The 12759-nt window shown below is 36.7% G+C and overlaps 1 long non-coding RNA gene and 2 pseudogenes across 1 annotated transcript; 2 read left to right on the top strand and 1 right to left on the bottom strand.

Moving 5' to 3' along the window:
* Positions 1-3247: 3247 nt before the first annotated feature.
* Positions 3248-4476, top strand: LOC141834302 (uncharacterized; annotated as a pseudogene).
* A 1637-nt stretch (positions 4477-6113) lies between these two features.
* On the top strand, positions 6114-6748 carry LOC141834394 (uncharacterized). Its single transcript, XR_012602331.1, has 3 exons — positions 6114-6371; positions 6449-6550; positions 6642-6748. It is a non-coding gene; the product is annotated as an uncharacterized LOC141834394 (long non-coding RNA).
* A 4934-nt stretch (positions 6749-11682) lies between these two features.
* LOC141834451 (uncharacterized) lies at positions 11683-12524 on the bottom strand (annotated as a pseudogene).
* Positions 12525-12759: the final 235 nt, after the last annotated feature.

The following is a 12759-nucleotide window of genomic DNA, read 5'->3' as shown; positions in this document are numbered from 1 at the left end:
TTTTTTTCTCTTTTCTTTAAAGTCGTAGTAGCAACACCTTGGGACCCATGCTAACTAGAGGGGAGTGGATGAATAATTCTGATCGCATCTCATTTTGAATGAGAGCTCATTGTTTGAATGTGCAACAGAAATCTTGATTCAAACTTGCGGCCGCATGCACAATTCCGGAATTTACTTGATATCCAACTCTGGCAACTAATCCAAAGCTTACTCCTAGTGATCTCTCTCCACTATGAAATTTTTTTTTCGGAAGCGAAGAAACCTCTTACAAGCTATTCTTATAACAAACACAAGCAAATATAAAGATATAAATGAAATCAAAAGAAATCGAAACAAACAAGTTTACACAAGTGAGCTTTGCTTTGGATGCTTATTGTTGCTTCAAATGTCTCTTATTGGTCTGAAAATGCAGTAGTACTTTGTTTTTAAACTTCCAAGAACTAGCATCGAAAATCTCCTTGAAAATTTTCTTTTAAAGCTTTTAGGTCAGACTAGATTTTAGTTTATCAGTCGACTGATCTTACCCATCAACCAATTGATATGTCTTCGACATTATTCTTATCGTTGAACGATCACTGATCGAGCAACCAGTCAAATCGATTATCTTTTGTTTGCTTCTGAAATAATACTAGTCGATTGATGACCTTGATTAGTCAAATCAATTCTCTTTTGATCGCTTCTAAAACAATACCAGTTGACTAATGATCTTGATCAGTCGAATCAATTCGTTTCTGTTTAGTTCTAATCAAAATCAGTCTACTAATATTAAGTAAAAATATAAATCTCTAAATGAACTTTATTTCATACTTTAGATCGTCTCATTCTGATATTTGAATCAAAAGTTATGACATTCGAAAGTTTACTCTATTGGGATTTTATCATTGCCTAGCATCCGATCAATATTGATTTGCTGAAATTTTTTCGTTGCCTAGTATCTGATCATCTTTGACCTGCGGAAACTTCTTTATTGACTAACATCTGGTCAACCTTGACATATCGAGACTTCATCATTGCTTGGCATCCAGTCAACATTGACTTGCCAAAATTTCACACCTCATTTCAACTCCCTATTGAATTTCCGACCGTCAAATGTCTGGTCAACCGTGATCCACTTGAACTTTCTTCGTGTGCCAACTCTATATTGGACTTCTGATCTCCAAGTGTTTGATCACTCATGATCAACTTAGACTTACCACTTGTTAACTCTCTGTTAGAGTTTCGATCACAAAATGTTCAGTTAATCATGATCCACTTAGATTTTTCATCTTCAATTCTATGTTGGACTTTCAATCATAAGTATTCGGTTAATCATGACTAGTTAACATCTTATTTATCATTTAACATATTAATTAAACATCAAAATCTTAACTTGAATTAACACAAGCTTGATCAATTTAGTCAACCTTTATCAAAATTTATCAAAGATTAATTGCATATATCAACACCTTCCATGAAGTGTTGTCTTTGTTTTTCTTCCAGTAACGACATCTTCCCACCAAACTAACCAACTGTGCCACCACCCTATCTCTTCCATCTTTTCTCTCCCAGGTTTTCCCCTCTTTATGTGCTTTTTTTCTTAAAAAAAAAAACAAAAACAAAAAACTGGCCGCTATCTCCTACTTACTTATTTTGGCACCACCCTCACCACCCCGTCTCTCCCTCCTTTATTCTTATTCTTCTATCCTTTTCTTCTAACACCCATCTTTTAACACTCAGATGTGCACTCCTCTCTTCTTTTCTTCCTTCACTTTGCCAAGCTCCTCTTCTTCCAACATCAATTCAGAAAATATCTCTTCTCAAAAATGGTAGCAGCCTTTAATTTCCTTAATCAATATTGTCTCATCTTTTGATTGACCAATAGCAAACTTTTTCTAAATTTTGTTCAGCATAAAATAACATATTTTCTTCCTTTTATTCTCTCCTCCAGCAAATTTCAACCATCAAAATTGCATTAAAACTGCAGCATTGCTGCTTCTGTTCCAATTATAGATCGGATTCTAGCCTTCAAACAACAACTCCTCATCTCCTTCTTCTCATTGTCGTCCTTTTCCATTAAAGGCAAAGTTCAGAACAATGTTAGATCTATTGTACCCGTTGATCATACTGATGATTGTTACTCTAGAAGATTTGATTGATCATTTAGTCAAAAAAAAAAAATTTGATAAATTGACAACCAAACTTAATGTTCAATATTTTTCCATCGAATTTGTCAAAGATAACAACGAAGATAGCAGTTTAGGATATTCAGATATTGATTTCAATTATTGATACCTTATCATGTTTAGATTGCAATCGCAATCATATTCATCATCATTTATATATTTATTATTATCATATTCATCATAATATTTTTTATATATTATTTTAATAATTTGTATAAATAGATTTATTAACTTATGATATTTATGGATGAGAGACTAATTATTTTCTTTCATATTTTTTCTCTTTCTTTTGTTCTTCATCTTGATGTTTCAACACGGGGTTGTCAAATGCAACAATGACCACTATGGCTCTATTCCCCTCTCTTTCTCACTCTTCATTTTCCTCACCTAATCATTGGATTGTCCCATAAGAAATCACCAAATCTTCCTTTTTGCCTTTAATTTTAAATTGCTTTTCAATTCCTGGACAAGTAATTCATTAATGTTACCAATTCTAAAACGGTCCCGTATTTTTTTGAAAGGCGATAGATCACCAAGAACTTCGTCTAGTAATAATAAAAGAGTGAGACAATAATCAACGAAGTATTCTATATACGTTGAGAATCGATTCAAGTCTAGTAATAATAAGTTTTCTATAAGAATCATCTGCGTTAGTCATTGATTCTACGGTGGCACGCATGCTTCAGTGGAGTAGAACTGGAAGAGTATTCCCTAACTCTGCACAAAGTTAACGTGTATAATATTCTGGAACCCAAGTCGATCGATCATAAGTTAGTAAGTTGAATTGATCTTTCACCAAAAGTCCTTCTCTTGTATCAGATCACACCGACGGCAGTACGTACGTATTTAATCTTAGCTTAGAATTGCTGCATGCATGCTGCTTCTCCAACAATTCACTTCCTTGTTTAGTCTTCCGACCGGTTCCTGCAATCCCACAAGAAATTTCATGCATGAGTACAAACCAAGTTACTTTTTTCTTTCTTTAATTTCCTTGTCAATTTCATCCCTTGAGAGGCTACACATGCATATATAAGTTTTAGTGAGTGCATGTGTGGTGGCTAGAAGGTTACAGATAATACTTGTTCATGGGTCATCACTGCTGCTCCAAGCAGAAGGTCAAGAGAGGCCTCTGGTCTCCTGAGGAAGATGAGAAGCTCATCGACCATATCACTAAACATGGCCACAACTGCTGGAGCACTGTCTCTAAAGAAGCAGGTCTCTCTCTCTCTCTCTATAAGATATTGAATCTATATATCTTGATCGGATCTCTGAATATGTATATGTTGGAATTAATCTTTGCAGGGTTACAGAGATGTGGAAAGAGTTGCAGACTTAGGTGGATCAACTACTTGAGGCCTGACCTGAAAAGAGGCTCCTTTTCAGAAGAAGAAGAGAGAATCATAATTGACGTCCATAGAATCCTAGGCAACAGGTAAGTCAACACTAATCCAAATTGATTCAAAGGCAAACACACATTTTTATGTAGGAAACTATGAATCGAGATCTATCGATATCAACTCAGATGGGCTCAGATCGCAAAGCATCTCCCTGGAAGAACAGACAACGAAGTGAAGAACTTTTGGAACTCATGCATCAAGAAGAAGCTGATGGCACAAGGCCTGGATCCAAAGACACACAACTTGTTGTCTTCTTCTCGATCTGTTAGCACCATGAATAATAATTCCGACGAGCTTTCTAGATTCGGCGGCTACGGGCAGTCTACTCATCCGGCACCCTTCACCATTAGCCCTCCTATCAAAAGCTTAGACAAGATGAAGCACACCATGCCAGCTCTGTGGATCACTGCAGCTTCAACTCACTCCCTAATTTGGAGACAATTTTGCGGCCGCCATTAATAGCTAACTCTAATGCTCTTCCCTCGCATGATCAGAGTGCGGCTGGTGCAATTCCTGTGCCCAACTTCCAGTGCCAGCAAGAGAATATGATCAGTGATCATCAGCTCCTGATGGACTTCAAGGATCAGATGATCGACAATTCTCAAGATTCAATCAATTTCACCGCAAATGGTGGCTCTTCTTCCTCTTCCTTGGATTACACAAACGTGTCCTCCTCTTGCTTTGGCCATCAACCAGCTTCAGGTTTCAGCTGCAGCTTGGATGAGAACATTTGGGATGGAGGTGCAATGGGAGCACTAAATTCAAAGCAGGGTCTTGAGCAAGGGCAAGTTCATCAAGTGGAGGCATCATATGCCACAACCCTTGACCTTGAAATGATAGAGAGTGCATTTTTGGCTGCTGGAGCTGAGTTTTGCAGTGGGACTACTTCAATGGAAAACCTGCAATGGGACTGTTAATTAATTAGGTCTAACTGATTATTTCCATTTCCTAATTTCTGCTTTTTGTTTTCTTAATTTGGCTGCAAAGCAGCAAAGTTAAATTGCATGCATGAGGAAGACGATCTATGACTTGATGATGAGAAGGGTCATGCATGCAACTTTTTCCTCCTGTATTTGATCTCCTGAAATTGCAATTCAATTCTTAAATATCTCTAGTGTTAGATTCAAAACAGTGCATGTTTCAGTTGGAAAATGCCTTTAATCTGTTCGAGAAGAGAGTTTCACCACAAAAATACCACGGAATAGCGACGGAATTATATTCCGTCGCTAAATTTGTAGACGGATTTAATTTATCCGTCGCTAATCGTGAGTTTAACGACGGAACGTTGATTCCGTCGTTAATTCCATGTCTATAGCGACGGAATTAACGTTCCGTCGCTATTTAAAGACGGAATAGAGATGGAATTAAAGATCTGTCGCTATTTAGAGACAGATTAGCGACGGAATATTAATGTCGTCGCTAAAAGACGCGATTTAATATTAATTGGTAAAAGTGCACTAGATATTATGGTAATTCCGATTGTGTAGCTTCCAAGACTCCTTTGTATCCCTTTACCTCTCCCTTGGTTAGTTTTTTGTTATTGATTGCATGCATGGTCCAGCACTGTTCACATTGCTGGAAAATCTCATAACATAAGTGCGAGATGCAATAAAGGTCTGAAGCCTTACCTATCATAACATAAGTGCTTAATCACAACATCTAGGCCAATAGATATCAAAGCTTCTGTTACGATAAAGTATTTGATGCTTTAATGCTAAGCTTCTGGTTTTATAATAGCATGGCTGGTGCTTTAATGCTAAGCTATATAGCAACACTATTTTACCTTAGTGAACTATCAGGTTTTATTGCTTCAGCATGCTTCAGAGAATACCCAGAAGAACCAGGTTTTCTTGCTACTTCTGCCAGTAGCATTCTTCCTTGCTGATGTGTGTTTGAGAATTTTAACGTCCTTGCTGCCAGTACAGAAACTTCCTAGCTGAAATTTATCACCAGTTCAGTAAAATTTCATTTATTGGGTTAGTGTTACACTTGACCAATTTGCTCTTTTGTTGCTTCTGCAGCAATCATGTTAATTTAGTGACCCTAAACTGATCAGCTTAGATTGCTAATGACCTCAATATGTTTGCCAATAATGATTGCAACAGATTGCTAATGACCTCAGAAATTCATTGTAGCATTTATTCCCTCTTCTTCATTTATGATTTTGCAGATATAGATATGTCTGATCAGGCAGCAGCACCAGGTGGTCGGACAGTTTTGAGAGTTGTTGCCGGGTGGTAAGTATTGGTACATTTAGTACTTTTTAATTCATATTTTGTTTTATAGCATATCTCTAACATTTACATGGTTTTTAATGCAGTTTTACACCAGAGGGCCATAAAGTTGCCGCATATATTTCTAGTAAGTTCCGTGAGCGAGTATGTCGTTCAGGGCATACTTGGAGGCATGTCGATGAGGCCATGCGCAGCTTCTACTACGACGAGTTTTTGGTTAGTCATTTTAACCACCTTATAATGAAGTCTTTTTTTATTTAGACTAATTATTTTTTTCCTTGCAGAAAAAATATACTTTTGAGCCAGGACGTGAGCGGGAGTTTCAAGACGCCTGGAATGCTGCTGCTGGCAAATTATATAAAGATCTGCTATATAAATGCAGATCTAAGGGCACCAGACCATCTTGGATCCCAGAGGACATCTGGGCTGCATGGCAAGCAGTATGGCAAGCAGAAAGATGGCAGGCAAATGCAGAGATAGCTCGGTCCAACAGAAAGACCGAGATAGCTGGCCCTAGCACCGGATCCACAAAACATACAGCTGGATCCCGCTCCATTGTGGAGCATACCTTAGACTTAGTAAGTTTACAATTAATAGATTTTTAATTAATTATTAATGTGATTATTTTTATATAATTGTATTTTTGATTTTTCAGGAGCACCAGTTACAGCGCCCTCCTACTTGTTGGGAGATTTTTACAAAGACACACAAGTCTAAGGATGACACTTTTATTGATGCTCGCTCGCAGGCCATAGACGTAAGAAAATATTTTTTTTATTTATTTTACATTACCGGCATGTAATTATTTTTTCTAATCTTAAATTTTATAATAATTTATTTTTAAACAGGCTGAATATTCAGCTAGAGTTGCACAGGCGTCTGCGCCTGCAGTTGAGGGAGGAGAGAGGCAGGAGCTCTCAACCGACCAGTTGAATGAGATCTACTATGATGTGGTCGGTGGGAGAAATGTGAATTTCGTCGCCAATTTACGACGAAAATTAGATTTTCGTTGCCAAGTATAACTATATTAAACTACCACTGTGACTACGATACGTTGGCGACGAAAACCCTTTTACGTCGCTAAATTGGCGACGAAATTCACATTTTCGTCGCAATTTGGCGACGAAAAAGTATCTTTCATCGCAAATTGGCGACGAAAAAGGGTTTTTCGTCGCCAATTAGACGACGAACAGTATTTTTTGATATTTTTGCGATGAAAACTGTTTTCGTCCCAAAATTCATCGCAATTAAAAAAAAAATCAACAGCTACAATCTGTTTTTGTTAATATGAAACCTGTTTACATATATATCACATCCATATACATCCAAAAATAAACGACGAATTAATTTATTTGTTGCACATTAGCGACGAATTTGGCAACAATAAATTTTTCATTCCAAATTGGCAACTAAAAATATCTGTTGCCAAATTCATCGAAAATTTACAACAAATACATCTTTCGTGAAGAAGAGCTCCACCCTCTACGGTCTAGGGTCCCAGGCTCGAGTCATATATGATCGTGTGATGGCCCCTAGAGCCAGGGGTCGTCCCAGCGGATCAGATTCAGCGATAGAAGCCCTACAAAAAGAAAATCAAGAATTAAAGAATCAACTCGCGGGGCAGCAAGATCGACTCGCCGCATTAGAGGCGCAGGCAGAAAGTCAAGCTCGGTTTGGGCGGCAGATGGCGGCCTGGATGGAGGCCTTCAGCCCGACGCAATCGCAGCCTGCTTTTGATGCGCTGCGAGCTGCGATGCGAGGTGCGGACCCTGATACGGAGACTCAGGACCCTAATGCTCCTGATCAGTAGCTGTTTGCAAGGTAGGTTAGCATTTCTATTACTTTTAATTTTTTTAAAGTTATTACTTGTAAGCATGCATTATTCAAATAGGTTGTTATAATTAAATTATTACTAACCTATTTTTATTGTCTTTTTTGTAGGATCTTCTCTTTTGGCTGGGCTTGTTTAGATAAGTTTTTGATATATTATTGTATTTTGACATTAGATACAGTATCAGTCTATCTACATATTTGTGTTGTATTCAGATATTATTGTATTAAGATTGTATTAATGTTGTATTCAGATATTTTGATATGTGGTGTATTCAGATTAATGTGATGTATTTTGATATGTGGTGTATTTTGATATGTTGGTGTATTTTGATATGTTGTATCTAGAGATTAATGTGATTGTAATATTGTATTTAGAGATTTTGATATATAAACAGGAAATTCAGAAAAATAAAATAAATTATACTAAAAAAATAAATTAATAGCGACGGAATTTATCATTCCGTCGCTAAAAAATGTTTTTTTATTTTTTTTCTTTAAATTAGCGACGGAATTATAAATTCCGTCGCTAAAAATGATTTTTTTAAAAAATTTTTTCTTTAAATTAGCGACGGAATTATAATTCCGTCGCTAAAATTGATTTTTTTTTAATTTTTTTCTTTAAATTAGCGACGGAATTTATAAATTCCGTCGCTAAAAATTTATTTTTCGCTAAAAAATTTTTTTTTTAAATTCCGTCTCTAATTTAAAGAAAAAAAATTAAAAAAATCATTTTTTAGCGACGGAATTATAATTTCCGTCGCTAAAATTTAGAGACGGAATTATATTTTCCGTCGCTATTAATTAGCGACGGAAAACAATTCCGTAGCTAAATTTAGCGACGGAATTATAATTCCGTCGCTAAGATGACGTCAGCGACCGAATTTTACGCGACGGTCGATTTCCGTCGCTAATCGGTCGTTAACCTCGGTTAGCGACCGAATAGCGACGGAATTGGTCCGTCGCTATTTCCGTTAATTTTTGTAGTGTTGCACAAAATTAACTTGAACATTTGCATTTGGATCATCTTAAAAGTGAAGAGTGCAAGGAAAAGATAAAAGAAAAAGTCATACCAAAATTGAACTGGGTAACACTTGGACAATCTTTTTGTTTAAGGCATGTCATAATTTTTTATCTGGATATATATCAACGATCGATTGTTAATCGAAACTTTTTCAAAATGTATCAACTTAGTTTTGGATCCATCAGGTATCATTTAATACTTTTTCGAAGATGTTAAATGTTTTTTTACTATTTTTGATCATTTTTAATTTTTAGGATTTAAGTAGGGTTTATTTTGAGTCTATTTAAATGTCTATTTAATTATTTTTGAATGACTTTTAATTATTAAATAACATTTTCTTCTTCAACAAAAACTCTAGATACAACGGCGCAACAACTTCTTTTTATTTTTTCAATTTCATGTGCTTATTTTTTCTACAATTCTTTTCTAATTTTTCATCTTCAGAGTAATCACTATTCTGCGCGACGTTATTTTATCTTTGAGACAAGTAGTTTTAATTAATTTGTTCGACATGTATTTGTTTGGATAAGCACTTCATGTAAACTTTTGTATTTATGCGTGTAATATCATTAAGGATGAATATAGACAACGGAACAAGAGTGCAAAAGTAGAATTAAGATAAAGTACAAGAAATAATGAACAACGGATCGAGTAAATTAATCTTTTGTTTGGCAAATTTCTTATCATGTGTTTTACTCCTTATTTGCTTGTGCATAAGAGCTCAATAATGAACGACTTTAATTTGTTTTCCTATGCATGTTCAAAATTTTGTTGACCAAGAAAATAAGTTTTATTATAATTTCTTTTATCATATTCAATATTTAAAAATCTATGAAATTGTTCGGCGAACCCGCGTAAGAGTAGTCATGCAAGCATTGATTAGCTCGACAACAGTCCAACATATGTGAAAATAAATTAATAAAAAAATAAACATAACGCATTAAAATTAATTAGCTAAACATTGTGGGCCGGGTTGCCAAGAATAAGGCGTTGAACTCTTCCCTCGCCTTCCTCAACGTCAGCGTGATGCACGACGCCGCCGGTGAGGTGGTCGATCGGAGATGACGACACAGGTCCTGACGACGTTGAGAAGGCGCACGTGCTGGTTCAACTGCAACGACGAATTCGGTGACCCGGCCTTCCTCAATGACACCCTCTTCGCCAGCTCCTTATTGAACAGGAACGCCGTCCGCACCGGTGACTCCGTCTCATCATCACTACTCGGATCATCTCAAGAGGCAAGTCGAAGTTGGAGATCTTCCTGCCGTCACTGACGACCACGAGCTGCACGAGAAATTCTTCTTTTATTGATGTGATCGACCTTCGATCAAGGTTAACTAAACTCAGTTGATTAAGTTCAAGTTGATTCAAATTGAATTTCGATGTTTGATCAATATATTTATTGACAAGAGCGATTTGTTAAGAAATAAAAAAATTAATTGAAGAGGAAGATTATCGATGTAATGGTATGGTTGATCAAGATTGACTTAGGTGTGAATGGTTGAGCGAAAAGTTAAGTAGGTCCAAGTTGATTGGAAACTAAACTATATATGGAGAAGTCCAAGTGAATTACGATTGATCAGATATTTATCGATTAACAATCTAATAGGGGAATTAACATGAGAGATACCTTATAAGGAAGATCAGACTTACATGAGAAGAGAAGTAGTAGGTCATCGAAGACTAGATATATATTTGACATGACATACGAAGTCCAAGTGATTTAAGATTGATTGAACACTTTTTTACAAAAAAAGGTGGAATCCGTTATCTTAGCGGCCCCACACGGTCGGCCCCACAACCATCTGTGAGGAGGTAAATCGAGAAACTGTAGTTGATCATGACGATTGAACACTTAACAATAAGGGAAGTCTAAATAGATCAAAAAACATTGAATGCTTGACAGTGGTGGAATCCTAATAGGTCAAAGTTGGTTGAATGCTAGATAATGGTGAAGTCTAAAGAGGTAAAGGAAAATTGAATGTTTGTAGTGGTGAAGCCTTGACAGATTAAGGTTGAATAAATGCTAGGCAACGATGAAATTTTGAAAAGTCAAGATTAACCAGATGTTATACGATGATGAAACCCTGACAGATTAAGATTAATCAGATGTTGGACAAATGAAATCTTAATAGGTTATCAACCAAACACCAAGTAATACAAAAATTTAATTTTGGTAAGGCTGAAATAGAAATATCAGTCGATTAATAGGGAGTAACAATCAACTAATGAATTCTTAAATTTCGATTTCAAGGTTTCAGGGGGTTTAAGGGGATTTATTGCATGATCAATCGATTGATGAGTTTGATCAATTTATTGATGACATTGTAGCAACAAATAGATTATTTAGAACTTGACTAATGAATATCAGTCAATTGATGCACATTAACAATTAACTATTGTCAGTATTGTAGTGAACATAAAATTTGTAAGTCGAGTTAGAAACTATGACAACAATCGATTGATATGATAACATTCAATTTACAAATAGTAATAACAATCGGCTGTTGCGGATAAAAGCTGATGAGTTGATAAGAGCTGTTCTATAGGTGCCAATCTAATTTAATGGAACAATCAATTGATGATGGTGAGCAATCAACTATCAAGCGAAAATTAACTCCAATCTAAAAATTATAAAAGAAGAATTTCAATTCCAGCCCTTGAAGATTTTGAAGGATAGCACTATTGCATTTCCAAATCTTAGGACACAATCACAAATAATTATAAAGCGACAAAAGTAAAAGATTTACGTAAATTATTATTTATTTTATATTTTATTTTTTCTATTATATTTAGTTATGTTTGTTGGTAAAAAGCATGTTATAAGGGATTTTTATACCTCTAAAAGATATGTCATAAAGAAAAAATTAGTAGGTTATCATTAAAATATTAAATTAATTTGTCTCTTATATTAATTTGGTTGTGTCCGTACTATTTATAAATTCCGTTGTGTACAAGTCAATTTTAGATTAGCATAACGATTGACGGACTACTATGAGTTTCAAATCATTATTCACCTCTTTTTCACAACGCCGTCAATCCCAACACCTTCGACGCCGTGCCCATTCTTCTCCATGGTCTAACAGCAGCTGCTTCCGCCTCATGGACCAAGCCCATGTGCTGCTCTCGCTTTGTCGAGTTGCAGCATTCGTTCTTGAATTATATTTCTTGTCGTTGTTGTTCTTGTTGTGGAGATTGAGGTAGATATGGCCTAGATGCTGGCTTAAGGCTCTTGCTTTTCTGTGCGCTATTACAGGTTTCTTCTTGTGGGTGAGGCCGGGCATGAACTTGTCGTCGCCACCACCGTGATTGCTCGACGGAGGAAGAAGAAGAACGGGTTTGGGTTTGGGTTGATTGAAGCTGTTGCCTTCACGGCTCACCTCGCCTGTAAATTTAGCAGAGTACGCGTGTTCAATTTCGTCGTTAAAAAAATTAAGAAGATTCTATTATTCGAAGTATACTTCTGGTGAAGAGATGCTGTGTCTCCCGGAGGTGATGTCGATGAACTCGACCGACGGCGTGGACAACCTCCCCTCGCCGGAGGACTTGCTCTGGCGGAGCGAAGCGTTGCTTTCCCACGCGAACCGGGAGCGGTAACAGTAGTGCTGCAGCAGCTTCTTGGGACTCCTGGCTAGCTGGCGAGCCGAGGGAGGAGCCGGGGAGGCCGCAGCCCACGAACTTGAGCCGCAGGAGCACCGGCGGCAGAGGCAGTGGAGCTGCAGTGCCGCCGGGCTGTCGGTACGGATCGTAAATTGTTGGGCTGCTTCAGTGACACAGGATCCACTGATATCTGCTTCTTCCTCTCCTGCGTGCTGGGATTCTCCTCTCTGTGATCGGAGACAAATCCGATGTCTAATTCTTCTCGGTAGCCGGGCATTGCGGCGTGGTTTGGAAGAGGAGATTTGTTTAACATCTATTCAAGGAACCATGCAAGCGTTGACTTGTACAGGGAGTGTAATTGGAAGCACGACACAATCTGTTTAAAATAATAAAGGTATTCAACATTGAGATTTATTTTGTAGTTTAATATTTCTAAAGTTTATGACAAATAATCGTATTAAAATAACTTCCTTTATTTTTAAAACTATTTATAATTTATAGTAAGTCACGAT

This window comes from Curcuma longa, chromosome 9, assembly GCF_044706935.1.
Source record: "Curcuma longa cultivar G26 ecotype Majalengka, Jawa Barat chromosome 9, ITB_CL_G26_1.1, whole genome shotgun sequence".
NCBI lineage: Eukaryota > Viridiplantae > Streptophyta > Magnoliopsida > Zingiberales > Zingiberaceae > Curcuma > Curcuma longa.
The sequence above is the reverse complement of the archived record's forward strand: the minus strand, read 5'-3'. Positions and strand labels throughout refer to the sequence as shown.